Here is a 27,983-nt window from a genome sequence, read left to right as displayed (position 1 = left end):
CAGGCATTGCAAAATATCTATCCATTTAGGGAAAAAATGGTTCTTCCAACAATATGAAAATAGTTGGCACAGATATTTAAACTCTTCTGACATATTCACCTAATTTAAATGTCACTTAATAAAACTGACTAACTAACAATATTAATAAAACAGCAATAAAAGCATTTTGGAGATAATTTGTCCCTAGAGCTTTACCCAATAAGAAATGTATATGTAATTTATATGTATGAATTTCAAAAGTTATTTTTCAAAATTTTAATTCAATCACTCAATACAGGTTTGGGTGCAAAAATGTGTTTAAATTTACTGGTAAATTTGTAGGAAAGTAGGACTTGAAGATGGTTGTGCTAAATTATCAGGTATATAAAACCCAGTCTTGGATCATGCAGTCTACTATTCCAGGTCATCAAACATTGTGGTGGCTCTTTTCTCAAGGAAGGAATACTAGTTTCCTCTCAATTCTTACTGGCATTTATTCCTTTACTGGATTATTCCAAATTCTCTATAATCATATTATTTCCTCATCAGAGTTTTAAATTCTTCAATTCATTGTATATATTATGAAGAAATCTCAAATTGTTTAATTGCTTCCCAAAACCAAAATAATTATTTAACTTTAATAATTTTACTCCTTTATCTATTTCTGTACCATCCCCTAACAAATGTTTCACAAACTTTCACTGCACTCATGATAAGCTATGACAAAAAAATGAAGGAATGAAGTAAATAATGGTTTCTAAGATCTCAAATTCCACTATTCACTCAACAAAAAATTAATTTTTTTCTAATACGTTATGACCTCAGTCTTACCCACAGAATTACATTTGTGTAAAAAAAAATGTAGGTAGTAAATAAGAAGGATGTAATTCTATTAGCAAGGTTTGAAGGTACTGAAATTTCTCACACACACATTTGTGTACCTTCATATAATTCCTCTGGGACAGAAGAGGTAAATTGAAACTAACATGTTACTTAGGGTTATAAATCCATGGGTTCTAAATGCATTTAATATGTTTCATGTTTGCCACAGAATTCAGAAATAGAGTTTGCCACTAAGAAAGCAAATTAAACTCAAAAGAATAGAGATGTTTGCCAGTATCAAATTTTACTAGATGTTAAAAGGATGCAGGCTACTGTGAGACACAGGCAGAACATGAAATCCGTGACTATCAGTGCAGATGCCCAGGTTTTCATTATCACATAAATTTGGACTACGGTCTAGGATGAACAAATGAAGTTACCAAACATATGGGAGGGTCATTATCTTAAAAACAGTTCAGTATTTAGGGGTAGAGAGCATCTCCATTTTATACTACAGCAATTATACTATAGCAATTATATAGCTGGGAATGACATGTATAAGCAGATCATACACATGTGTCTGCTAATTTCAATACCTTTCCCATAAGCAACATAGAGAAGCTGGTATAACATTCTAAATACATTCCATATATAAGAATTTCATTAGAAACCACAATTAGGAGATCTCATTAGAATATTTTTTTAAAAAGCTTACATAATTTTTTCTCTCTAAACTTGTCTCCAAGGCTGGAAAGATTATCCACAGAACCAGCTGATAAATATTTTCCTTCTCAGTCACTCAAAGGAATGTGCAGATGCAGACTAGTAGGTATTTTAGACTTCAGATGATAGCATTTATTCTCTTTACTCTCAACAAAACAGATAAAAGTTGAGTCAAGGACATTGCACATATTGTTAGAAAATCATCTCAGCAGTTAGAAAGTTGATGAAGATGCTTGTGTCCCAATGACACCAAACAAAATGCTAATCAGGTAAAATAAACTATCCTAATATTGTTTCACCAATTCTTAGTAGAAAAAGAAGTTGTGTTGGTTAGAACTTGAAAAACATGCTCTTAAATCTAATCCATTCCTGTGAGTGTGAATCCATTGCATGTATGACTCTGATGAGGTTGCTTCACTGAAAGTATGTGTGTGGGCCAGCTCAATCTAGATAGGTCCTAATCCCATTCTTGTCTTTTGTATATGGAATGAATTCAGACATGAGAGAAAGGAAACTGCAGGAGGAAAGGAGCTGATACTGGAAGAGTAAGGAGAGTCTAGGAAAAACCACCCTGTGCCTTGCAATGTGACAAGCCAAGGACTCCAAAACCCTGGCTTGATTTGGACATTGTTTAAGCCTCAAAACTATAACTTGTGAAATTCCTTTTGTTTGAACTGAACCATTGCATTGATATGTTCATGAGCAGCCTAGGAAACTAAGACAGATCTTAGTACTGAAACAGTGGGGTATTCCTGTTACAAATACCAAAAATGTGGAAATAATTTTGGAATTTGTTAAGGAGTAGAGGCTGGAAAAAATGGGAGATGATTGATATAAAAGCTTGCCTTTCTTTGAAAAGACTGTGGGTAGAAATATGGATAATAAAGATACTTCTGATAAAGAGCTAGAAGGAAATGATGAATTTTTTAAAGGTATGGACTATAGTTAGTAGTAAGATTTTTAATTTTTTATATTTTTTATTCTTATTAAATTGTCTTTTTTTAAAGATACATAGATCACAAAAAATGTTACATTAAAAAATATAAGAGGTTCCCACATACCCCAAACCCGACTCCCCCACTCCTCCCATATCAACAACCTCTTTCATCATTGTGGCACATTCATTGCATTTGGTGAACACATTTTGAGCACTGCTGCACCACATGGATTATAGTTTATATTGTTGTTTACCCTCTTCCCCAGAAGGTATTATTGATAACTGGAAGAAAGGTGATCCTTGTTTTATGGTGACTGAGAAATTTTCAAAATTGTGTTCTGATGTGGGATGGAAGGCAGAACTTGAAAGTGATGACCTTGGATATTGCAAGGGATATTTATAAGCAAAATATTGAAAGTGCAACCTGATTCCTTCTGGCAGATTTTATTGAAATGAAAGAAGACAGGGATAAGCTGAGAAATGAATTCTTAAGGACACACACAGAAATTGATGATTTAGAAAATTCTGAGTTTCCAGAAAGTGAATCCCCAGAGAATTGTGCTCCAAGTGAGGGTTAAACTGAACATGAATCCAGTCAGCAATTTCTGTGGAAGTCAGAATTGGAAACTCAGTTATCTAGGAAGAATCCATGGAAGGTATTTTGTCTGATGGTCTGGACTCCTGGGAACTACATGTGTAACTACAATTCTTTTCCACAATTGTATAAATGGAACTATTGCCAGTCTGAAAAATGGGACAGAAGATGGACAGATTACAGGAAAAATCACTTCAAGTTCAGAACCATAGGAGATGAGGCTGGGCTGAAGACACGTTGGGTAAAGACTGTGGACCCACCCATGTGTTGGGAAAGGGTGAGTCTGCCGCCACTTGCACAGGGTTTTGCCTTCCACCATGTTGTTCAGGAAGAGTGCTGCCACCCCAGGGCTTGGAGAGGATAGCGTCTTTGGGCCTCAGGTTATGGAGCGTCTGCCCACCACCCCAATGCTCTGAGGGTAAATCCTGTTCCCTGGTCATTCACTGAGAACTCCACCATCCTGATGCTGGGAAAGGGTGGAGGACTCATCCCAGTTTCCAAGCAGAGCATGGGTGCCAGACAATATCTTGGAATGAGTTGTGCTGCCACTTCATCAATGATGAGCTTCCACATTTCAGTCCATCAATGACTTTCAGGCCTTGAAATCTAAGGGAGTATACCCCATAGGACTTCAAAAATGTTTGAAACTCATGACTTCCCCTCCCCCCCCATTTTTCCCAAAGGGAATAAATCTTTATCCTATGCTTGTCTCTCCATCAGAAACAGGTAAATTGTTCTCTAGGTATCACAAATACACAGGCAGAGAATTGTGCCCCGGATAGTCCATATCTATAACTGATTTTGATCAAACTTTGTACCAAGCATTTTTTTAAAATGATTTAAGATTTTGTTTTTTTTTTCATATTATGAAGGAATTAATGCATTCATATGTATAAAAAATGTGTTTTGGGGATGCAGAGTGTGATCTGTGAGGGTTTGAAGCTCTATGTTACCCAGAAGAACATGTTCTTATATATATATCCCATTCCTGTAGGTCTGAACTTATTGTAAATAAAGGTCTTCTGATGAGGTTATGTCACTTAAGAAATATGTGTGGCCCAGCCCAATTAGGATGGGTCTTAATTGTATTACAGGTGTCCCTTGTAAGTAGAACGAATTCAGACATGAGAGAGAGTGAGCCATAGGAGACAAAAAGCTAGTCCTGAAAGGCAAGAGAGATTACAGGATATTCTGCCATGTTCCCTCCCATTGGACAAACGAATGTCCCAGAGTCTGTGGCAGACAACCCTAGGACAGCACAGTCTTCAGGTTTTGCCTTGATGCTAACTTTCTTTATCCACAAAACTGTAAGCACATACAATCCTATTTTTAAGCTGAACCACTGCTTGCACAGCACAGGAAACTAAAACATAGGTTGATAAAAAACTTACTACCACAAGAAGAATTTGAAACTAGCTTTTGTTACTTACGTTAGTTTTGGAGGCAAACATTAATTTTACTATAATAATCTCTATGTATAATTACATTAGTATTTTAAAACAAATAATATTTAAATGTATTTATGAGATTTGGGTATTATTCTTGAGTTCCACTATGCAAAGGATATTGAATTTTACTCTTTTTTTAAAAATATCAAAACAATTAGATTCTGAAAACTACAATTTTATGTCAGGATGGTGGGAATCAGTATTTGCTATTATAACTGGGACTCCATATTCTATTTTAGTGAACAATTCTCTCTGGATACCACAATTTTTTTATCAGATAAGTTTTTCTTTGAATTTATTATTATTTCTTGTTCCCTAATCAAGTAGATATTTGCCAAGGCTAGGAGTGTCAACTTACCACACATATGAAAAAATACCTTCTCTCATTTTGGGTTGCTCCAAGGAGTAGGTTGTTGTCATTTACTACTGGAGCAAAATGGTTTTCATCCCCACCAGCTCCTTGATGAATTTACTTTCTTTGATTAAAATACTGATGCATATTTTCTTACAGAAGATTGCAAAAAAATATATCAATACAGCTGAATATATTTCCATACACTTCACAGACTCAAGTTACCAGCATTCAGTTCAAGAATCAGATCAGAGTGGCATGTCTCCTTTCAGTTCCAGCTCCCCAGGTATATGCCATGGTACCATTAGGGGACAATGACTTGTGTTTACTCTTATATAAAATAAATACCATCTTGCAATATGCACTATTTTGTGTCCAGTTTATTTCCTCAATATTTGTAAGATCATTCATATTTTGTATATAGTTGTACATTATGCATTTGCATTGCTGTTCATAGAATTTATTTGTTTGAATATACCAAAATGTAACCTTTCTAGAGCTCAAGGATGACTGGATGGTTTCCAGTTTCAGGTGAAAAGATATAGGCAATATTTCACTCTTCTCTGATATCTCCTACATGTATGGCAACTCAAATGTGATACAAGGATAATGAAGTTTAGGATTTTATTCAGTGTATTAACTTTCTATTGCAACAGTAATGAATTAACATATCCCTAGGAAATTAAAACAACAAAAACTTTTAGTTACAGTTCTGTAGGTAAAAAGCCTGATTTGGGTTTCAAACAGATAAAATCAAGTGGTCAGAAGACCTCTGTCCCTTTTCAGTAAAGAATTTGTTCTGTTGCATTTTCCAGCTCCTAGCGACTGACCACGTGGTTTGGATCAGGTATCACTTCCCCCATATTCAAAGAGGAGAGTGATAAAAAATGAGAAAAACTGGTGAAGTCTTTCTAACACTGCCAACTCTTTTACTACAACCAGGGACGGTCCTTAGTTTTGAAGAACTTATGTGATTTCTTTAGACCTCAGGGAAAAAATGACAATGTAGAAGGAAAAGAAAGATAGATCAACCAATAACTTCTTTTCAGCCCTTACATAATCATCAGTAACAACAAAAAAAGATGGTATAGAATGGAGGTAAATATGTCTTGATCAAGAAATTAAATTTAAAAAGCAAAATGAGTTAGTTGTGTGCACAATTACCAGTCTCTGGAAAAACAGCATACATATGCATGCTGCATTATCTGTGAAAAGTGAATCACAAATTAGTAGAATATGCACATAAATTAATTTGTTTGTATTTAAAAGTATATGCTGCAGAATATTAAGATAAACAGTAAAATATAAGCTAATATGCATAGCGATGCTCCAAAATGTACTCATCAAATGCAATGAATATACCACACTAATGAAAGAAGTTGTCGAGGTAGGAGTGGGGGGTGTAGAGTGGGGTATATGGGAATCTTATATTTTTTAATGTAACATTTTGTGTGATCTATATATCTTCAAAAACGATAATAAAAAAAGAAAATAACAGAAAAAATGTAAGCTAATAGTTTATATTTTTACATTTTTTAGAATGATATTAAAGAACAAATTAAAAATTCCATGACAACTTCATCAAGAGACTTCAGAAGAAAGTAAAACAATTTATAAATTAGTTCCATGAATATCACATATTCCCTACATTTCAAAGAGTGGGCCTCTTCTTTTCATTTTTCCTCTGAACCACCAAATTATGTAGCTACTCCTGTTCCTATTAATAATTGCTTATACGCTCCCAATAGCTGATGCCAAAGATTTTGAATTCATGTATATCAGTAATAAAAAGGCACCAAAGACAAATAGTAGCAAACATCAAGGGCTAAAATTCATATATTTTTTGCTATGTCCAGGACTCCATGTCCCAGGTACTTTCTGTAACAACTCATTTAATACTCAAACAGTGTTATAAGGGAATACATCCACCAAATGACCTAGATTGCTACCCACAAACACTATGCCTTTACCTCAACCAGGTCTGTTTTTTCCTCCATCTATATTCCTATGGTGCGCAAGTTAGGTAATGGTAACATCCTAGTAACTCAGGAATTTGGATGGTACCATGAAAGAGGAAAATGAGTGTATGTCAAAGCCAGTTTGCCATGGCAATAAAAGGAAGAACCATCAGGTCAGAAAGACCATGATTTCAGTGACTGCCTTGTCAATTTCTGGTCATTACATGTAGTTTTCTGAGACTGTGCATTGGATTTCCTATAAAATGGAATCTTGTATCTCACTTTAATATCACAAATGGATAACATGGGCCACATAAATAAATTGTATTTATCACCTACAACATTGAATGAAATCTTCCATTTTCAATTTGCAAAACATGAGTGGAATATTGAAAAGGTAAGTATAAAAAATATGAGTCACCACATTTCTCCTAGCTCAGAACAAAATAAGGGGAAAAATAGTGTTTATGATCATTTTAAGATTTTTTAAAAATTGCAGCAACTTGTGGCAAAATATTATCATTGATACTTATTAATATACATAATAAATTCCAGGACAGAAAGCTAATGTGTGAGTTTCTTTTGAAATTTAGGGCATCAAATATTCTATGTACATATTGAGAAGTTTATGAAACCACATGCATGGCAGGACAGTTTGCATGCTTGAAAAGGCCTGAAAATGCTCTATGCTTTTAAGGCCTGATTTCTAGGGTCAGTGCAAGCAGGAAGTTTAAAATAAATTAGACTTCTATAATAAATGCCATGGTTAAGTGTTGAAGTCATGTTCCAGCACAGAATCTTTTGGTGAAGTATGAAAAATGTGTTTTTGTTTGTTGGATGTTTTTGGTTGGTTGGTTGTGTTTTCCCTTTTCCTTTCTCCTTTCCTCTCCTTTCCTTTCTGTTTTTTTTAAAATAACTTATGAATTTCAATGAAATTTGTCAAAATACTGACAACAACTTAAAGGAAAGAGACTTCAGGGCCACATGTGATATTGAATATCATCTTCAAAACATAGTTTGGAAAAGTGATTAAACAAATGATGACTATAAATATCAATTATGAAGAATGGCAAAACTTGAGGAAGGAGAAAAGAATCTTTTCCAGAGCTAACAGATAATAAATATTAAAATATACAATTTTTAACTCCCAAATCAGTAAACCAACAAAGAAAAACAAGAGTGGATAGCCCATTAAAAAGAAAAGCATAATTTGACAGAAATCATTCCTCAGGAAACATAAATATTGGAATTAATTGAAAATACTTTCTGTCATCTGTCCCCATTATGCTCATGGAGTTGAAGTAAATCACAAAGAACAAATTAGTCCATGAAAATGATACATGAGCTGAATGTGAACATTGATAAAAATTATACATTATGTAAAGGAGTCAAATTATAATTCCTTATCAGAAAAGTACAATACTTAAATAAAAGCTTCACTAAAAAGTTCCAACAGCTGATTCAAGCTGACAAAAGAATGAACCAGTGAACTTGAAGATAGGACAATTGAGATTATCCACTCTGAAGTGCAGAAATAAAAAAGGATGAAGAAACTTCAACAGACTATAAAGGAACTGGGAAAAGCATCAAGTGGTCCAACATTTTCATAATGGTATTTCCATAAGGGACAAGAGTCAAAAAGAATATTGGAATAAATAATGGTTATTGCTTCCCAAATTGGATGAAAGACATGAATTAACACATTTATGAAGCTCAACAATCTCTGGGGAGTCATTAGCCTAGCTGCTTATCACCTGCTTATCACATTTTGATCCTCAAAAAGAATAACTGCTTATTTCTCATCAGAAACAATGGAGATCAGAAGGAAGCAGAATAACATAATAAAAATGTGATGAAAATAAACAAAAAAGTTGTCAGCCAAGAATTCTATACTTGGAAAATTAATCTTTCAATAATAAATATTAAATTAAGACAATTCCAGATTTAAAAAAATAAAAGCAGAGGAATTCATTTTTAGGGGTTATGTCCCAATACAAAAACTAAAGGAAGCTCTAGAGGAGCTGAGTATTTTTATCCTATAGAATTTATGTTTATATCAATTCATGATAGATTGTTAAAGTTAAGGATATTTTTTTAAATTTCCACTATAGTTACAAAGAAAATATCTAAAATATATACCTGAAAGGAAATGAAAGGGAACCAAAATTTGTTTAATATGAAAATACCAACTTAGACAAAAGGCCAAAAGGGAGGAATTCAGGGACAGAAAAAATATCACACAGAAAACAAAATACTTCAAAAAGAAAAATCCTACATTATTGGTAATTGAATAAGAAAATTGATTCATGAGATGGAAAATAATGCTAAGTATCTTACTTTGAGATTATGAATACATAAAGGATGATTGACATATATATGTAAAATGATAAAACAAAGATATGTATGTAAAAAGCAAAACCTACAACTACTATGAAAAAAGTTGGACAGTAGAAAGTTTCCAAGTTGAAAGCTTTTATTAAGCAATTCAGACTCCACACACAAAAAAATATTGTTGACTAAAGTATTAGCATTCCAAAATACTGAGTATGGTAAAAATCACAATGAGAATGGTGATTTCACACAAAATGGCAGTACAAGAATTTATAGGGGTCACTTTTAGCAAAACAAAAATGAACTGGAAATAACATATTGAAATCACTAATTTGCAACTCTTCAAACTGTGCACTGAAAACAACCACAGGAGAACTGGCCCAAGGAAGACCTTGCTGAGCTTTCTACCTTTCATAAGTGATGGTGGGCATGATCTCCTGTCTGGCACCAGGACAGACAAATGAAATTTCCTCCTCCAAACTTGAGCTGGCTTGTCTCTGAGGAACAAGCATAGAGGCCGCAGCATCCTTCCACAGTATTTCTCTGAAAATTTAAAGAGGGACACGTTTGATTTTTTTTAAATTTTCTTTTTCTTTAAAGATACATAAATCACCAAAAAAGTTACATTAAAAAATATAAGGAAGGCAGGGCAAGATGGCATCTGAATGAGTGCACCTCATAATCTCTCCTACAAAGGACCAGCTGAATAGGGTTGGAATCTTGCTGGAATGGGCTGTTTTGGGGGCTTGAAAGGCAGGAGGTATCTGGGGGTCAACTAGAAGAGACTGCAACAGAAGTAGTGCTTGCTAAGTACAAATGCAGGTTCCTAGCACTGAGGTCGGAAGTTGTGGGGAGACGGGACCCTTCCCCTTAGAGCTAGCGGCCACAATGTTCCCTGAAAGCTGTCAGTTGTGCAACAGTGTTTCCAAGCCCCATGTTTCCCAGATGTGTAGTCCCCAGGACTGTGTCCCCTAAGCCCCCATAGCCCACATTCCACAGACCCACAGACCCTGAGTCCGCAATATCCCGGACTTACCTTTCCTCAATCCAGCGCTCCCTGAAGTCTGGGATTACCCTAGCCCTCCAGTTTTGAACTGACTCTGTGACTGGGAAGGATTTGGTGGGAGGTGCAGAGGGACCAAATGATCAATTGGTGGGATCAATTTCATGGCACCCCACCCCCTTTTTCTTTTGAGCATGGAGGAGCATACCAGCTGGCTTGGGGAGAGCCTGGGAAAAAAGGAGAGGTGAATCTGCTGAGAAAGCCCTATTTACACAAATGCCCTGGGATAGGAAATTTGATCTGGGAGAAGGTGGAGTCAGAAAAGCAATTAGCCCTCCTGTAGCACACCTGAGGGAAAGGGACTGTAGGACATGCTTTCCAAGCTTCCAATAGCATGTTTGAGGTTCCTGGTGAGGTGTGGGTGCTCTCTCTCTGGAAATTAAGAGTTATTGTTTTCTGTGGTGAGCTGGTTCACCAAGGACCCATTTGAATCTCCTACTGGACACCTCACACAACTTTCCTGCTGCCCTGGGAGAGAGGGAAGTGAGAAAGGGAGAAAGGGGGAATGTCAGGCTCCTAAGAGTTTTATTTAACTGCAAAGAGGATTCCTTGCTTGAAACTTTGTGTGGTCTTTTTGTTCATTTGTTTTCTTGTTTTTCCTTCTGCTTTATCCCCCCATGGCAATTTTTTCTTTTTTCCTCTCTCTTTTTTTCTTGCTCACCTCCCCTCCCCCTTTTTCCTCCCTTTTTAAAATTTTCTTTCTTCTCTTTTTTATTCTTTTTATATTAGGTGCTGCAGGGAGCACTTCACATTTGCTGTGTTTCCTCATCCTCCATTTTCTCTTTTCTGTGTGTACTGATTTTGGCTACCAACACTATCCCCTTTCCTCTACATCTTTTTATCCTCCATCATTTATTGTTTCTCTTACATTCCACCTCTCCTTGTTTGGCCCCCAATTTTCTGACTTTTTTCCCCTAATACCTTTGTTCTGTTTTCTTTCCTTTATTCACTATATTATTGTCCTTTCTTTTCTCTTTCCCTCTCTCCTGACTACACTGGCCTTTTAATTCATAAAATATTCCTCCCTATATTCCATTTACTGTCTCTTTGTAGGTACTCCACTTTTCTTACTGTTATAACTCTACACAGCTTATATGAGTCTAATATCCATTCTCCTAGATCTCACATGGTTCTTCTGTTAAAATTTACTATCAATACTACTATTATTCTTTTTCTTGTCTTACTCCTTTTGCTTTCTCTGGCCCTAATATTTTCCTGCTAGTGAACTTAGCCAACAACAAGGAAATAGAATAAGAACAAAGTGACAAAGAGAAGATTTAACATGCACACAAAACAACTAATTAAACCCCAAGACTAGACAAAGAAGATAAGCAACTGGATAAACTCATCAAGATAAAATGATGACCAGACAGCAACAAAAACTACAAACCAAACCAATAATCAGGAAAGGATGGCCCAATCCAATGATCAAACTAAAAACCAGGAAGAGGAGCAGAACATTGAACAAGTAATTAGAGCTCTCAAAACATATATTAGGGACCAATTTGATGAAGTGAAGAAAGAGATTAAGAATATGAAAAACACACTTGGATCCCTTGGAGAGAATACAGAAGAAATTGAAATCACACACAAAAAGATAATGGATATGACAGTGATGAACAGCACAATTAAAGAAATCAAAAAAACACTCTCAGCAAATAGCAGATTAGAAGAGGCAGAGGAAAAGTTAGTGATGTGGAAGACAGTACATCTGAAATCAAACAGATAGTAGAACTGATCAATAAAAAGATAGAAAAAATCCAGCAGGGACTTCAGAACCTGAATGACAATGGAAAATGCACAAACATATACATTATAGGAATCCCAGAAGGAGAAGAGAAGGGAAAGGGGACATAAGGAGTGTTGGAGGAAATAATGGCTAAAACTTCCCAAATCTATTGAGGGAGATGGATGAACATGTCCAGGAAGCACAATGCACTCCAAATAGCATAAATCTCAACAGGCCAACCCCAAGATATATACTTGTCAAATTATCAAATGCTCAAAGACAAAAAATGAAAAGCAGCAAGAGAAAAGAGAACCATCACATACAAAGGAGGTTCCATAAGATTAAGAGCTGATTTCTCTTCTGAAACCTGGAGGCAAGAAGGCAGGGGTATGACACAGTCAAGGTAATAAAAGAAAAAAAAATGTCCAACCAAGAATACTCTATCCAGCTAAGCTAGCATTCAAAAAGGATGGAGAATTCAAAATATTCACAGATAAACAGAAACTAAGAGAGTATGCCAACAAGAATCCTGCCCTTCAAGAAATACTAAAGGGAGTTCTGAAGGAGGGAAGTAAAAAACAGGAGAGTCAGAGATGGAGGAGAGAGTAAGAGCAACTAAAAAGACAAAAAAGTTGGGAAAAAGCCAAGCAAAATATGACAAACACAAATCCGAAGAAATATGGCTAATATAAGTAATTCCTTGAAAGCAATAACACTGAATGTCAATGGATTAAACTCATCTGTCAAGAGACTCAGACTGGAAGATTGGATAAGGAAATATGACCCATCTATATGCTGTCTACAAGAAACACTTCTTAGACCCAGGGATTCAAGGAGGTTGAAAGTAAATGGCTGGAAAACAATCTTATAAGCAAAAAATAACCAAAAAGAGCAGGAGTAGCTATACTAATATCAGACAAAATAGAATTTAAATGCAAAACAATTGTGAGAGACAAAGATGGACACTACATATTAGTGAAGGGGATAATTTTTAAAGAAGAAAGAACATTCATAAACATTTATGCTCCTAAAAAGGGCAACCTCCAAATATGTGAGGCAAGCACTGGAAAAACTAAGTGAAGGAATACATGCCTCTACAAAGGCCAGAGACCTAGATTTGGCACCAAGATATGGAAGTTAAACAACACACTCTTAGAAAAACAGTGGGTCAAGGAGGAACTCTCAAATGAAATCAATAACTACCTTGAAACTAATGAAAATCATAACTCCACATATCAAAACTTATGGGATGCAGCGAAAGCAGTACTGAGAGGGAACTTTACAGCCATAAATTCATACATCAAAAAAGAAAAAAGAACTAAAATTGAAGAACTGCACACTTGGAGGAATTAGTAAAAAACAACAACAAAGTAAACCCAAAGGAAGAAGAAAGAAAGAAAGAACAAAGAGCAGAGCAGAACTGAATGAACTTGAAAAAAATAAAACCAAGAGCTGGTTCTTTGAGATGATCAATAAATTTGGCAAACCCTTAGCTAGAGTAACAAAGAAAAGAAGAGAGGAGATGCAAATACACAAAGTAAGAAATGAGAAAGGGGATATCACCACTGACCCAACAGAAATAAAGACTATCATAAGAGGATACTTTGAAGAAATCTATGCCAATAAGAAGGACAATTTAGAGGAAATAGAAAAATTCCTAGAAACACATAAGCAACCTACATTGATGAAAGAAGAAATTGACGATCTCAACAAACCAATCACAAGAAAAGACATACAATCAGCCATTAAAAACCTCCCAACTAAGAAGATCCCTTGGTTAGATGCCTGACAGGTGAAGTCTACCAAACATTCTGGAAAAAACTAACACCAATCTTGCTTAAACTCTTCCAAAAAATCAAAACAGAGGGAACATTGCCTAAATCATTCTATGATGCCAAATCTACCCTAATACTAAAGCCAAAGACACAACAAAAAGTTAAATTACAAACCAATTCTCTAATGAACCTAGACATGAAAATCTTCAACAAGGGAAATGGACTTGGCCCAGTGGTTAGGGCATCTGTCTACCACATGGGAGGTCCACAGTTCAAACCCCAGGCCTCCTTGACCCGTGTGGAGCTGGCCCATGTGCAGTGCTGATGCGTGCAAGGAGTGCCGTGCCACGCAGGGGTGTCCCCTGCGTAGGGGAGCCCCACGCGCAAGGAGTGCGCCCCATAAGGAGAGCCGCCCAGAGTGAAAGAAAGTACAGCCTGCCCAGGAATGGCACCACCCACACTTCCCGTGCCGCTGATGACAAGAGAAGCAGACAAAGAAACAAGACGCAGCAAATAAACACAGAGAACAGACAACCGGGGGAGGGGGGAATTAAATAAGTAAATAAATCTTAAAAAAAAGAAAGAAGAAAATCCTCAACAAAATACTTGCTAATCATATTCAACAACACATTAAATTAATTATACACCATGACCAAGTGGGATTCATTCCTGGTATGCAAGGATGGTTCAACATAAGAAAATAAATTAATATAATACACCATATAAAGAGAATGAAGGAAAAAAATCATATGATCATGTCCATATATGCAGAAAAAGCATTTGACAAAATAAAGCACCCTTTCCTGACAAAAACACTGCAAAAGATAGGAATGGAAGGAAACTTTATGAATATGATAAAGGGTATATATGAAAAACCCACAGCTAACATCATTTACAATGGTGAAATCCTAAAATCTTTCCCTCTAAGATCAGGAACAAGACAAGGATGCCCACTATCACCCTTTCTATTTAACATTGTGTTAGATGTACTTGTTTGAGCACTGAGGCAAGAACCAGACATAAAAGGTATCCAAACTGGAATGGAAGAAGTCAAAATTTCACTATTTCCAGGTGACATAATCCTACACATAGAAAACCCTGAGCTTCTAGAACTTATAAATGAGTTCAGCAAAGTCACAGGTTATAAGATCAATGCACAAATATCAGTAGCATTTCAGTACACCAATAATGAGCAATCTCAGGAGGAAATCAAGAAAAATGCTATTTACAATAGTAAATTAAAAAATCAAATACCTAGGAATAAATTTAACTAAAGATGTAAAAGACTTATACACAGAAAACTACACAATACTGTTCAAGGAAATTTTAAAAATCCTAAATAAATGGAAGAATATTCCCTGTTCATGGATAGGAAGACTAAATATTAAGATGTCTAGCCTACCAAAACTGATCTACAGATTCAATGCAATCCCAGTAACAATCAACCCAGCACACTTTAATAAACTAAATATGAAATTTATTTGGAAAGGAAAGAGGACCTGAATATCCAAAGACATACTGAAAAAGAAAAATGAAATTGGAGAAATCACACTACCTGACTTCAAAACATACTACAAACCTACAGTAGTGAAAATGACATGGTATTGGCACAAGGATATACACACTGACCAATGGAACCAAATTGACAGTTCTGATATAGATCCTCATATATAAAGTTATATGGTATTCAGCAAGGCCACCAAACCCCCTCAACAGGGAGAGAATGGCCTCTTCAACAAATGGTGCCTGGGAAATTGGATATCCATATGTAAAAGAATGAAAAAGGATTACTAACTCACACCATATACAAAAATCAATTCAAGATGGATAAAAGACCTAAATGTAAGTGTCAAGACCATAAAGACCTTGGAAAGCAATGTAGGGAAGCATCTATAGGACCATGTAATAGGAAATGGCTTCACAAACTTCACACCAAATGCACTAGCAGCAAAAGAACAAATAGATAAATGGGATGTCCTCAAAATTAAAACCTCTTGCACCTCAAAGGATTTTGTCAAGAAAGTGAAAAGACAACCTACCGAATGGGAGAAAATACTTGGTAACCATATATCTGATGGGAGACTAATATCCTGCATATATAGAGAACTCCCATATCTTGAAAATAAAAAAACAAAAAACCATTTAACAAATGGGCAAGAGATTTAAACAGACACTTCTCCAAAGAAGAAATACAAAAGGTTAAAAATCATACGAAAAAATGCTCCAAATCACTAGCTTTTAGGGAAATGTAAATCAAAACTACAATGAGATACCATCTTACTCCCATGAGACTGGCAGCTATCAAAAAAACGGAAGACTACAAATGCTGGAGAGGATGTGGAGGAATGGGAACACTCATCCACTGCTGGTGGGAATGCAGAAGGATCCAGCCATTCTGAGGACAGCTTTGCAGTTTCTCAAAAAACTACCTATAGCTTTGCCATATGACCCAGCAATTCCACTGCTGAGTATATACCTAGTAGAACTGAAAACAAGGACACAAATCAATATATGCACACCAGTGTTCATAGCAACATTAGTCACATGAATGTGACATGATGATGAAAGAGGCTGTTGATGTGGGAAGGAGTGGGGTGAGGGGAATGGGGATATATGAGGACCTCTTCCATTTTTTTAATGTAACATTTAAAAAAATAGAAAAAAGAAAGTAGCTTGAAATGAAAAATGAAGAAATATATATATATTTTGTGTGTGTGTGTCCACACACTCCCTAGAAGCCTTGCCTGTGTCAGATGTCCCCCCTTAAGCATCTTAAAAAGGTAATCTTCCTAACTATATTTTCTAAAGAGTTTTCTCAACATTATAGTTTCAAACACACACCTGACAATCTCCTATGTTCAAATGTTCCCCCCACCCTCCCTCTAATTTCTTGGGCCATCTCACCCATCCTCCCATCCCTAGGCCCCCTCAATCCTGCAATGCCCCACCCAAAGGTATCCCTATGGCCCCATTTTATCCCTTCCGTGTACAAATACTTACCTTGAGCTTATCATAGATTTCACCCAAGTAGGTGTTAACTCACAACCTTCCTCTCCCCGCAACTTCCTTTAAGCCTATCATCCAGTCTCTAGCTCACTGAGACAGCTTGATTTACTTATTTCATATCAGTGAGGTCATGTAGTATTTGTCCTTCAATGCCTGGTTTGCTTCACTCAACATAAGGTCTTCAAGATTCATCCATGTTATCTCATGTGTTTGTACTATAATCCTTAAAAGCTGAGTAGTATTCCATTGTACGTATATACCACATTTTATTTATCCATTCATCTGTTGATGGGTATTTGGGTTGATTCCAACTTTTGGCAATAGTGAATATATATTTATATAGATGAGGTTCCCACATACCCCACACCCCACCCCACCCCCACTCCTCCCATATCAACAAACTTTTTCATCATTGTGGCACATTCATTGCATTTGGTGAATACTTTTTGGAGCACTGCTATACCACATGGATTATAGTTTGCATTGTAGTTTACACTGTCCCCCAGTACATTCAGTGGGTTATGGCTGGATATATAATGTCCAGCATCTGTCCATGCAATATCATTTAGGACAACTCCAAGTCCCAAAAATGCCCCCATATCTCATGTCTACTTCCATTTCCCTGCCCTCAGCAACTACCTTGGCCACTGTCTCCAGATCAGTGCTATAGTTTCTTCCATTACTAGTCACAATAGTTCCATGGTAGTATACCAGTAAGTTCATGCTAATCCATATTTTATTCCTCCATCCTTGGCCCTGGGTTGGTGATGTCCACTCCATCTCTATATAGAGAGGGGGCTTAGATCCTACATGGTTGATGGATGCAATTCTCCTGCTTGGAGTTGTAGGCACTCTCAGTTCCCTGGTGTAGTGGTTGACCATCTTTACCTCCCTGTTAGCCGACGTGTGCAAGTCCAACAAACTGGAGAGTAAGAGTTGCAACTCTGCTGAGGCTCAGGGCCCAGCTGGCACATGGCCATTCCAGAGATTCAAGTTTCCTGGGTATACATCAACCCAAGCACCAACCACAGGTTCAGAAAAGTGGTAGAAGAGGCATATGTAGAAAGTTCACATCTGAGTTCAACTCCATCACACTCAGGAACACAAATTCCCTGGTAGGGCCCACTGACAAGGCACTGAACTCCAGAGCTAACCACCATGATCACAGAACCTGTGTGAATCCATAGCCCTCAGGAGCACCAGTACCTGCGATTGTATCTACTTTGGCTGTCTCTGGGATCTTTCTGAGGCATGTGTATGCACAACCCCTGTGATGACCTCCTGACTCTTTTTTGAAGACTCTTAGCCATATAAACTCATTTGTCTTTACCATTTCCCCCCTTTGTTCAAGGTCTCTTTTAGTTGCATCACCAGTTAGTAATTGGTAGTGATCCCTTGGCCCCAGGGAGGCTCATCCCCAGGAGTCATGTCCCGTGCTAGGGGGAATGTAATGCATTTACATGCTGAGTTTGGCTTAGGGAGTGGCCACATTTGAGCAACTTGGAGGCTTTCAGGAATTAACTCTTAAGTACCCTGAAGCTCTAGGCCTAGTTCGAATTTCAGGCACACAGCCTCATAAGCATAGTCATCAGTATCAAGGGCTCATCATTGGACTGTTCTTCTTCACTGGACTTTACCCTTGCACTTGGGGGATTGTTGGTGTTCCATTGGGGAATGTGACAGAGCTCCCCTGGCTAGGAACTCAGCACTCCCTCAATTGTCCTTTGTAACTGTAACTACTATGAAAATACCCAACATATATCCAAACATTTTTGTGTACCCTTTATACATGCCCTGGAGAACTTCCTCCCAACCATGTGTCCCCCATCAATAATACCCCACACCAGTGTGCCTCCCCCACCATAGTTGAACCATTCTGTGGTCCAAAACTTCCTCAAAAATGAAGCCTAATATATTGCTAAATTCATTTAATAGGAAAACGAAATAGTAGTGAGAGTTTAAAGATTAGAAACAGAATACTAATTTAGAAAAACTGAAAGTAAAAATAAATTTGGGTACTAAAAAATGAGAAAATCATAACACTTTGTTTTTGATGTTTTGCCTTTAATCACTGCAATAGTTGTTGCCCTGTATGTACAGCTGGCAAGGCAATTTCTTTCATTTCTTCCTCAGTGTCTACATAATTTTTTTTCTAATTTTTATTTTCTTTTTCAAAAAAGTTTTTTTTAATTGATGCAATTTATGTCATTTGAATCACTGTCCACTGAATCATGGAAAATAATTTTCAGCGATCACGTAAAATAAGGAATTTACACTCTGCAAAAAAATAGTCTGGAAAGTCATAAGATCCAAAAATTAACACATAAAAAGTCAATCTCTGAGCCATGGGAAACCAAGATTTCCAGAGTTATCACAATACTACTGAGATTGTACAATTCACACCAAAAGAGTACAAAACATATATGACATGGAGAAGTACGGACCAATTGTGAAAGAAATTTTTCACAGAAATTGTCCCTGAGGAGGCATAGTTTTTGAAATACTAATTAAAGATATGAGATAAACTTTCTTAAATAAAATCAGAGTTTAAGACAAATAATTCTTAAAACATGGAGAATCAACATATAGAAGAAATTAGCTTGCACATTTATCCATTGCACATTAATCCACTTTTAGTCTCTCTAGTTTGTTCCTTTAGTTTGTTTTCTCATGTTCCTTTAGTCCCCCTATTTGTAATATTTCTTTGCAGGGTAGGGGCAGCAGTAAAATGTATTAATAATGTTTAAGAGCTTGTACTTATGTTTACATGTATTTCCATCACTTATTCATTATAAAATGGATCTATTGGATGGTGATGATTTTCCTGGAAGACTACAAGAGTTAACTAATTTATATGTATTCCTGTTTCAATAGTAATATTCTGTGAATGTTAATATCTATGGGTACATGATGATGACATAAAATCTAAGCAGAGACTGAAAACTACTAGTATTCAGAGCATATCAAAATTTAATAATTGCAATTCATTCCCTAACAACCAGGTAGAAATTTATTTTAATCTTCACTTCAGCCATATAAATTTTTTTTTAAAGATTTATTTATTTCTCTCCCCTTCCCCCCCACCTCCTGCACCGGTTGTCTGTTCTCTGTGTCTATTTGCTGCGTCTTCTTTGTCTGCCTCTGTCGTTGTCAGCGTCATGGGAATCTGTGTTTCTTTTTGTTGCGTCATCTTGTTGTGTCAGCTCTCCGTGTGGGCGGTGCCTTTCTTAGGCAGACTGCACTTTTTTTCGCACTGGGCGGCTCTCCTTATGGGGTACACTCCTTGTGCATGGGGCTCCCCTAAGCAGAGGACACCCCTGTGTGGGAAGGCACTCCTTGTGCGCATCAGCACAGTTCCACACGGGTCAAGGAGGCCCAGGGTTTGAACCGCGGACTTCCCATGTGGTAGATGGATACCATAACCACTGGGCCAAGTCCGCTTCCCTCAGCCATATAAATTTTGATACTGATTTCATTTGAAATTAATTCTCCTTTAAAATTTCCTCTCTAATGGCCACATTTTCACTCTCTCTCTCTCTATATATATATAATCTTCCCAGCAGTTAATCTTTATGCACTTTTAATTTTGCCATTTGATTCAATATATTTTTGTTATTTTTAATAACAAAAGTATTTTTACTTTTGTAAAGTATTTTACTTTTTTAAGTATTTTTAAAATACTTTCTGGCTTCATTGTGTATATTCATTATGCTGATAACTTAGATAAAATAACCAATTAAATGAAATATATTAACATCACCTATTGTTTACTCATAATTTATTTTACAGTTTACATTATTCATATATTATGTACTGTAATTCCTATTGAAACTGAAAATTGGAAAAGTAAAATATGCAACATTTTTAAAAGAGCAGGTTACTGAAAGCTCAAGGACTTTTTTTAGTCCATGAAAATGTAAGCAAAATAGTAGGAGTCAATGTCAGATGTGTCTGCTCAGATAGTTCATGCCACATGGAGCATTTTCCTCAGCACAACTCCTGATCCTACTGAGATTCACTGTTTCCCACAATGCCGATCCATACTCATCACTGAGGCTCAACATTCCCCAGCACAGCAATATTCTAGGAGTCTGATCCCTGCAGGAACCACAAGACCCCAATTTTTGGATCCACTATTAAATCACAATGATCCAGAGCTGGAACATCCCTCACTGATTTCCTACATGTTTCATATTAGGTGGTCCATGAGAACTGTCAAAACTATTTTCCATATTGCTCCATATTTTTATATTCCTGGGTTTCCTTGACAGCATAAGAAAACTTCAATTCAGATTTACTTGTTATGATCTGTGATATATGTTTCAAACAATCTAAAAGAGTAAAATCGCCCTACTCTCTACTCAATGTCAGCAAACATTGTCTTTATTCATTTAAAATGTCCTAAAAATTTTGTCTTAATACATTTAGAATTTCATTTTAAAACAATTATTATATACTTTCACTTATCTTTCCCTCTAATCTGTTTTCTTAGGGTGAGTGGAACCATCCATTTCTAAGGCCAATACACCACTCCAGTCTTCATACTCTCCCCTCTTTCACTGAGGTCAATGTTTCCTATTAAATGCCATCAAAACTGTCTCATGCATATCCATGCATTTCTTGTACTTTATACAGATGCTTGAGTTTCTCTGTTCAAAATAAAAGTCACTTGCAACTCTAGATTGATAGATACTACCTGTGGGAAAAAATCATATATTAACAATATCGAGTTCACTAAATTAAGTGTATTAATTCTTTGGTTTTGTGCCAAATGCTGTTACATTTTCTCACAAAATCTGAACATATTTCAGAACTTCACTAAGCTGAAATAGAAAGACATTGCTTAGTGTTTGAGTCATTAGTGAATGTCATATTTACACCGAAATCCTTCATAAGGTTCCCTCTCATAATTGACTTTAACTAAACCCTTATCTAACCCCCAAGTTTTCAATGTTTTCTCCTGATATTTGTTAAACTGTCTGCTTTCATTTTTCTCTTGCAACTGTAGAATATGTATTTCCCAACTTGCTTATGCTTGCACTCTACTTCCCAATGTAAATGCACTGGAAATTCATGCTTCCTTGTTTCCTTTTTCTCCTGACAACCCTTTTTTCCTGATAACCACTTATCCAGAACCTCTGCTAACTGTGAGAACGCAGTGCTCATGTTCGTTTCCTGGTCTCAAGAACAAAAATTTTCCCTCTTTATGATTCTCTTTACTTCAGGATCCCTCAAATTCTTCAAAAAGTAGTTTTTTTTGTTGTTGTTCTTGTTATTTTATACCAACATTGAAAACTTATTGGTAATATTTGTATGATGAACTTGGTTAAAAATTGCTACTTCAATACTAATAAATAGTTTATCATGTTTAACCAAGCTTCTTGAGGAATTTGAGATCTTAAAAATAACTGCTTGAAATTTTTACGCTAAATTCCATATCAGACTACTTCTACCATATTATAGAAATGCAACAGGATTCCATAGTTAGAACAGAGTGAAAATCATTTATTATTTTATAATCATCAACCTATTGTAGGTTTCTAGCTTAGATTTCTGATGTGTCAACATAGCAGAGTTAAAACTGTGCCGGCATTGGAAGATATGTTTTACATCATGACTCTAATATTTATTTTCTAACGTGCTATGGAGAGCTTCACAAATATCTTTGAGTTTCAGTTTCCTTTACTGTAAAATTTATAAAAATGCCTACTTCGTGTATTTAATATTTGAAAATGCCTACTTCATGATTTGATATTTGAAAATAATTCAAATATAGATACTCAAAATGGCATTTATGCTAAAGAAAGGTCAGTAAATACTAAAAATAAAAAGGGATTATGCGTGTGATTCCTTCAGCACTTTCATTTCTTTCCATTTAAATTCATTAATATTATTATAAAAGAAAGCATAGAAGTAAAGGAAAGCCAGCACCCTGTATTTGGTGAAGTGTTCTGTACAGATGAATAGAGATTATAAAGTAAAGACTATTTTTAAACACTATATAGGATAACCAGCACATTAAAGTTCTGGGAGAACTAGAATATTGCACAGGAGTTCCCATCCATCAAACTGTAAAAGCAAATTATTATTAGTTTGCTTTTTCTGCAAAGATTTCAAGAATTAGAGGGCATTTTTGGTCATTAATATATTCATTCATTTATTGATTGAGATAACCTTGTAATCATTAATTTATTTATAAATAACTACCTTGTAAGATGTTTGGGTGTGAATTTTATGCAGGCATTTTGACTGGAAGCTGCAGAAATGAATTATGAACAAACGCTTACATGGTTTTCACATGAGAAAGCCAAAAATTAACCTGATGTTTAAGGGGTTATATACACACTTTATCTTATGACAGGGATTTACTTATTCACTATGTACCACCTGAACTTTTAGCAGACTACTTGGGAAAGAAAAACTATTAGCCCAACAATAATTGAAATAATAAATTATTTGGTAAAATACACATAAAATATTATTTATATTATTTTAGGTTAATTTAAGCACATCCTATCTGAACTAGATATGTTTAAGTATAAATTTAAATTAGCATTCTGCCTATTGAAGCTCTGGTCTCTGTGCAGAGCTTCTCCTGCCCCTGCTCCATCTGCTCCTGCAATCAGCTGTTCATGCTTTGTTTCCATGAACAGCTCCCAATTCTGCTAATACTGCTTTAACTGAGTTTTTAATTTATTGAATAAGAAAGAACTTTGCCTCATTGTGTTAGTACATTCCATATTTATATTTTTAATAATAGTCCCTTTGACAATTTTTTCTTGAAAAATCAAGTGAGCAGTACAAGAAAGAAATGGGGTGATTCATGGAGGGAAGGGAGTTAACAATGAAGACTCAGAGATTAATATGTTTTTTTCTTACACTGAAAAGACACATCAGGATTTCTGGTAAGGGTCCCAAGATGCTTCATGTGCAGGCAAGGATGAGCGGACATGTTTAGTAGAGCTCACTAACATCCTGATTGGAGTATTTCTATTGTAGTTAGAGTTTAGTGTTATTTAGTTCCAAATGGAAGTCTCTAATGGCATCAGAGAAAACCCCTGGGAACACAGGCTTCTGCACCAGTAATAGCCAGTGCCCACAGGAAATATCCAAGAGGTAATTGTTCCTAGATGGTTAGGGAACAGGACCCATGTAAAATATGTTGATGAATGGAATTTTATGTATTAAAATGTATTAGTGTATTTGAATTTATGAAAAAATTGGTGAAGGCTTAAAGGATAATCATTTAAACAGAAAGAATATCCCAGTTGCCCTAATATTCTGAATACTCTTAAGGTGAAGTAACCGTGGGTCCTCAAGACCAAAGTCTGGTCTCTGCCCAATCCTTGGACACCTTTCCCTGCACATCCTCAGGTTTTTCTTGCAGAAATGGAGGCATTTTCACCAGTCCGACCAAAATCCCAGTATTGCTACTTGATTATGTGATAAATCAGTTTTTCTGAAATTGTCCAAAGCATGAGATGATCCTGGTGTTAACGCCCAGCCCAGTAGCCTGTGAGCTGGGGGATCATCACCATGCTGCTTTATCTCTGATGTCTCAGTTTCTATTCCTGTTAGCACATTAACGTTGGTGTCCACCCTCAAGTTGAACTTGAGAGGAGGATAAATGGGACATGTAAGCCATTTAGACTAGCACCAGGTACTAAGTGCCTTTAGGAAGCTCTGTATTAACTGTCCTTCAGTCTTCACAGTAAAGGTATTAGTGGATAATTCCATTCATGTTAGGAAAGTAGAAAGCCTCAGCATGCCTCTTAGAAATGCTATGTACCTTTCAGCCATTAATTTCTACTTTTATTCAACTGTGCTCAGATAGCACAAACTTTATGATTTCAAACTAATCAATATACACTTGAATGCACATTCAGCACCATTAGGAGTTAGTCAATTATACTGTTCAAAACTTTATATATTTCCTGATGGTTTTCCCAGGATTATTAATCTGGTTGAATTGTTTTTACATATCCAGGTATAACTTTGTATTTTTAATTCTCCTTTTTGAGATATCACATTATGCACTATTAATTTTGAACCTGTTATAATTGGTTAATATTTATTTAGCTCTGTGTTATCATGAATGCAAAATAACCTTAATATTGAACCATACATCCTCCCTTCATTTATATTCTGTTTAATAAAAATGCAGTTATATAGCCACATCAGCTTTTGGTTTGTGTTTCCATCATATATAAAGATATTTTCCCATGTTCTTTCCAATTTATTTTCTATGTATACAGCTTGCATATATTTCAAACAGTCTTTCTTATCAATGGAAAGGCTTACATATACAAAAGATTTTATTTATTCCACCCTCCCTCATAGTCTGCTTTCTGTGTCCATTTGCTGTGTGTTCTACTGTGTCTGCTTGTATACTCATTAGGTGGTTCTGTGAACTGATCCTGGGACCTTTTGGAGTGGAAGAGAGGTGATCATTCTCTCACATGACCTCAGTTCCCTGATTTACTGTGTCTCTTATCGTCTCTACTCTGTGTCTCTTTTTGTTGCATCATCTTGCTGTGCCAGCTCTCTGTGTGGGCCAGCACTCCTGCATGGGGCAGTAATCTGTGAAGGCCAGCACTCCATGCAGGCGAGTACTCTGCATGGGCCAGCTCAACACTTGGGCCAGCTTGCCTTCATCAGGAGGCCCTGGACATCAAACCCTGGACCTCCTATATGGTAGACAGGAGCCCAATTGCTTGAGTCACATCTGTGTCCCTTATATATATTTTTAAGACTTATACATTTATACTCCACATTGACTATATTTTTCTTTTAATTGGATTATTTAAGTTATTTCTATTTAATCTAACTTCTGGAACATTTTGGGTTTCTGTGTACTATTTGTCCCATCTGTTCTTCATTTTATTTTTCTCCCAATGTATTCATATTTTTTACTCATATCCATTTCTCCTTTCATAGCTTTTGGTGGTACAATGCTAAGTTTTTTATGTAGCTATACTCTAGAATTTTATTTATCCATCTTCAAATTTTTACAATCCAGTTCAATTTTCCATTTTCACAAATCCTTGGACTCATGTTTTTACTCTTCTTCATTTCTTGTACTACTGGGATGTTGGCATTGAAATATGGTTTTGTGTATCTGAATTTATTTTTATTTACTCATTTTAAAATCCCCTATAGACAATCATTATTTTAACTTCTTTATTATTTTAACTAATCTTGAAATTCATATAAATAGAATCATAGAGAATGATCTCTTTTAGAGCTGACTTCTTTTGAATACTACAATATATATCAAATAGTTTGAGGATTTGTATTATTTTTTTCCATATCTGAGAGTTTTCTACTATATGAATAATTCACATTTTATTTTTCAATTCCCTTGAAAATGGGAAATTGCTTATTATCCTACTGTGGCTATTAGGAAAAGTAAATCATTTAAAAGTGGGAGAGCATATTTTAAGTCATGAAAGAAAATGCAGATGTCAACCAAAGAATTCTATATCCAGCAAAATAATCCTTCAAAATGAAGGGGGAAATTAAGACACTCCCAGAATAAACAAAGGCTGAGGGACTTTGTTGCTAGAGGATCTGCTTTATAAGAAATGTGAAAGAGAATCCTTCTATTAGAAAATAAAGGATGCAAGCTATTAATTCAAGCTATATGAAGAAAAAATATATAATGGTAACTACATATTTAAATATAAAGTCAGTTTTATTCCTTTTTTAGTTCATAACAGCTTTTTTGTGTTCTATATAAATTAAACAATAAAAATTATAAACCAATGTTAATGGACTTACAGTGTGCAATTAATTTGTGGAAAAATCAACATAAATGAGTAAGGAGTTTCATAGCAGCAATTATTTTTATTCTATTGAAGCAAAGTGGGTATCACCTTAAACTACACTGTTATAAACTGAGGATATAATTATTATCACCAGAGTAACCACTAAAAAAATAACTAAACATATAAAGAAATAGGAATGAGGAGTGAATTAAAATGTTATATTAAAAATCAGTTAAACACAATCAAGTAGTGTTGAATGAATTTAGTAATAAAATAGATATGACTTGTAGAAAGCCATAGGAAATGGCAGAAATAAGTGATTCTCTATTATTAATCCCTTTAAAGTTAAATGGATTAAACCCACCAATTAAGACAGAGATGACATAAAGCCTTTATTTTTTAATTTATTTTTGCCAAAAAATTTCTTGTATTAGTCAGCAAAAGGGGAACTGATGTGAAATACAGAAATTGGTTGGTTTTTATAAAGGGTGTTTATTTGGGGTAGGAGCCTACAGATACCAGGCCATAAAGCATGAGTTACTTCCCTCACCTAAGACTATTTTCACTTGTTGGAGCAAGATGGCTGCCGATGGCTGTGAGAGTTCAGGCTTCCTGGATTCCTCTCTTCCAGAGTCTTGCTTCCCTCTGGGTTCAAGATTCCTTTCTTCCTGGGGCTGGCTTCTCTTTCCTCTGCATGCTGACTTCCCAGGGCTTCAGTTTAAGTCTTCAGCATCAAACTCCAACATCAGAAACCCTCAACTCTGTTCTTTGCCATGCCTTTTATCTGTGCCCTAATCATAACTCAATCATGCTCATGCCCAGGTACAGATCAGATTATAAACATAATCCAGTACCTATTTTTGGAATTCATAACCATATCAAACTGCTAAGGAGCTCAAGGTATATTTAATGAAAAGATGCTGAACGTTTCTCTGGAGAAGGGGCTGGGGAGGGCTGCTTCAAAGCCAGACTGGGTGGAGAAGCAGCAGGTAGCCCTGCTGATCAGAAAGTGGGAGGTGGGCAGGTGGGGGTATTCCAGGAACTGTGGCCTAACAGGAAGTATTTGCGGTTCCCCAACAAAGTCCCCTCCCCCCATGTGCTATGCACACAGAATCTGGGAGGCTCTTGGGAGAGGCCCTGGGGAAAGCCTGGCAGGGCAAGCAGGAGCACACGGTCAATCTGGAGGGGTGGAGTGACAGGGCCCTGGGGACCCAGAGACCAGGCAGTCAAGACATCAGGGGGTGGGCTAGGCTTGTGCATGTCTTTATTGTTCCATCCAGAGCCTGGCAGCAGGGAAGGGGCAGACACAGGGAGGTGGGTGCCCCTTTACCTTCCTAAGACCACCCTCTGCCTCTCTCCTCTCCTTTCTCCAGTATCTCACCCACCTTCTCTCCTGAATTTCCTGCTCACACATCTGACACCTTCAGGGGTTCCTTCTTGTAGCCACTTTTTTCTAAGTCCATCCTGGGGCAAGGGTGGGAAGAGGGAAGGGAAACTA

General features: G+C 36.2%; 2 long non-coding RNA genes across 2 annotated transcripts in view; both read right to left on the bottom strand.

The window, feature by feature from the left end:
- LOC131274934 (uncharacterized) overlaps positions 1-27,983 on the bottom strand; it is a 681,981-nt gene that overhangs the window by 260,456 nt on the left and 393,542 nt on the right. The gene's annotated exons all lie outside the window — the stretch shown is intronic.
- LOC139437255 (uncharacterized) overlaps positions 9,271-27,983 on the bottom strand; it is a 60,379-nt gene continuing 41,666 nt past the window's right edge. Inside the window, exon 3 of the long non-coding RNA XR_011646990.1 lies at positions 9,271-9,688. This is a non-coding gene — a long non-coding RNA (uncharacterized lncRNA). The remainder of the gene's footprint in view (positions 9,689-27,983) is intronic.

Source organism: Dasypus novemcinctus, chromosome 21 (assembly GCF_030445035.2).
Source record: "Dasypus novemcinctus isolate mDasNov1 chromosome 21, mDasNov1.1.hap2, whole genome shotgun sequence".
NCBI classification, from domain to species: Eukaryota; Metazoa; Chordata; class Mammalia; order Cingulata; family Dasypodidae; genus Dasypus; species Dasypus novemcinctus.
Note: the sequence above shows the minus strand (reverse complement) of the source record. Positions and strands in the feature narration are given on the sequence as shown.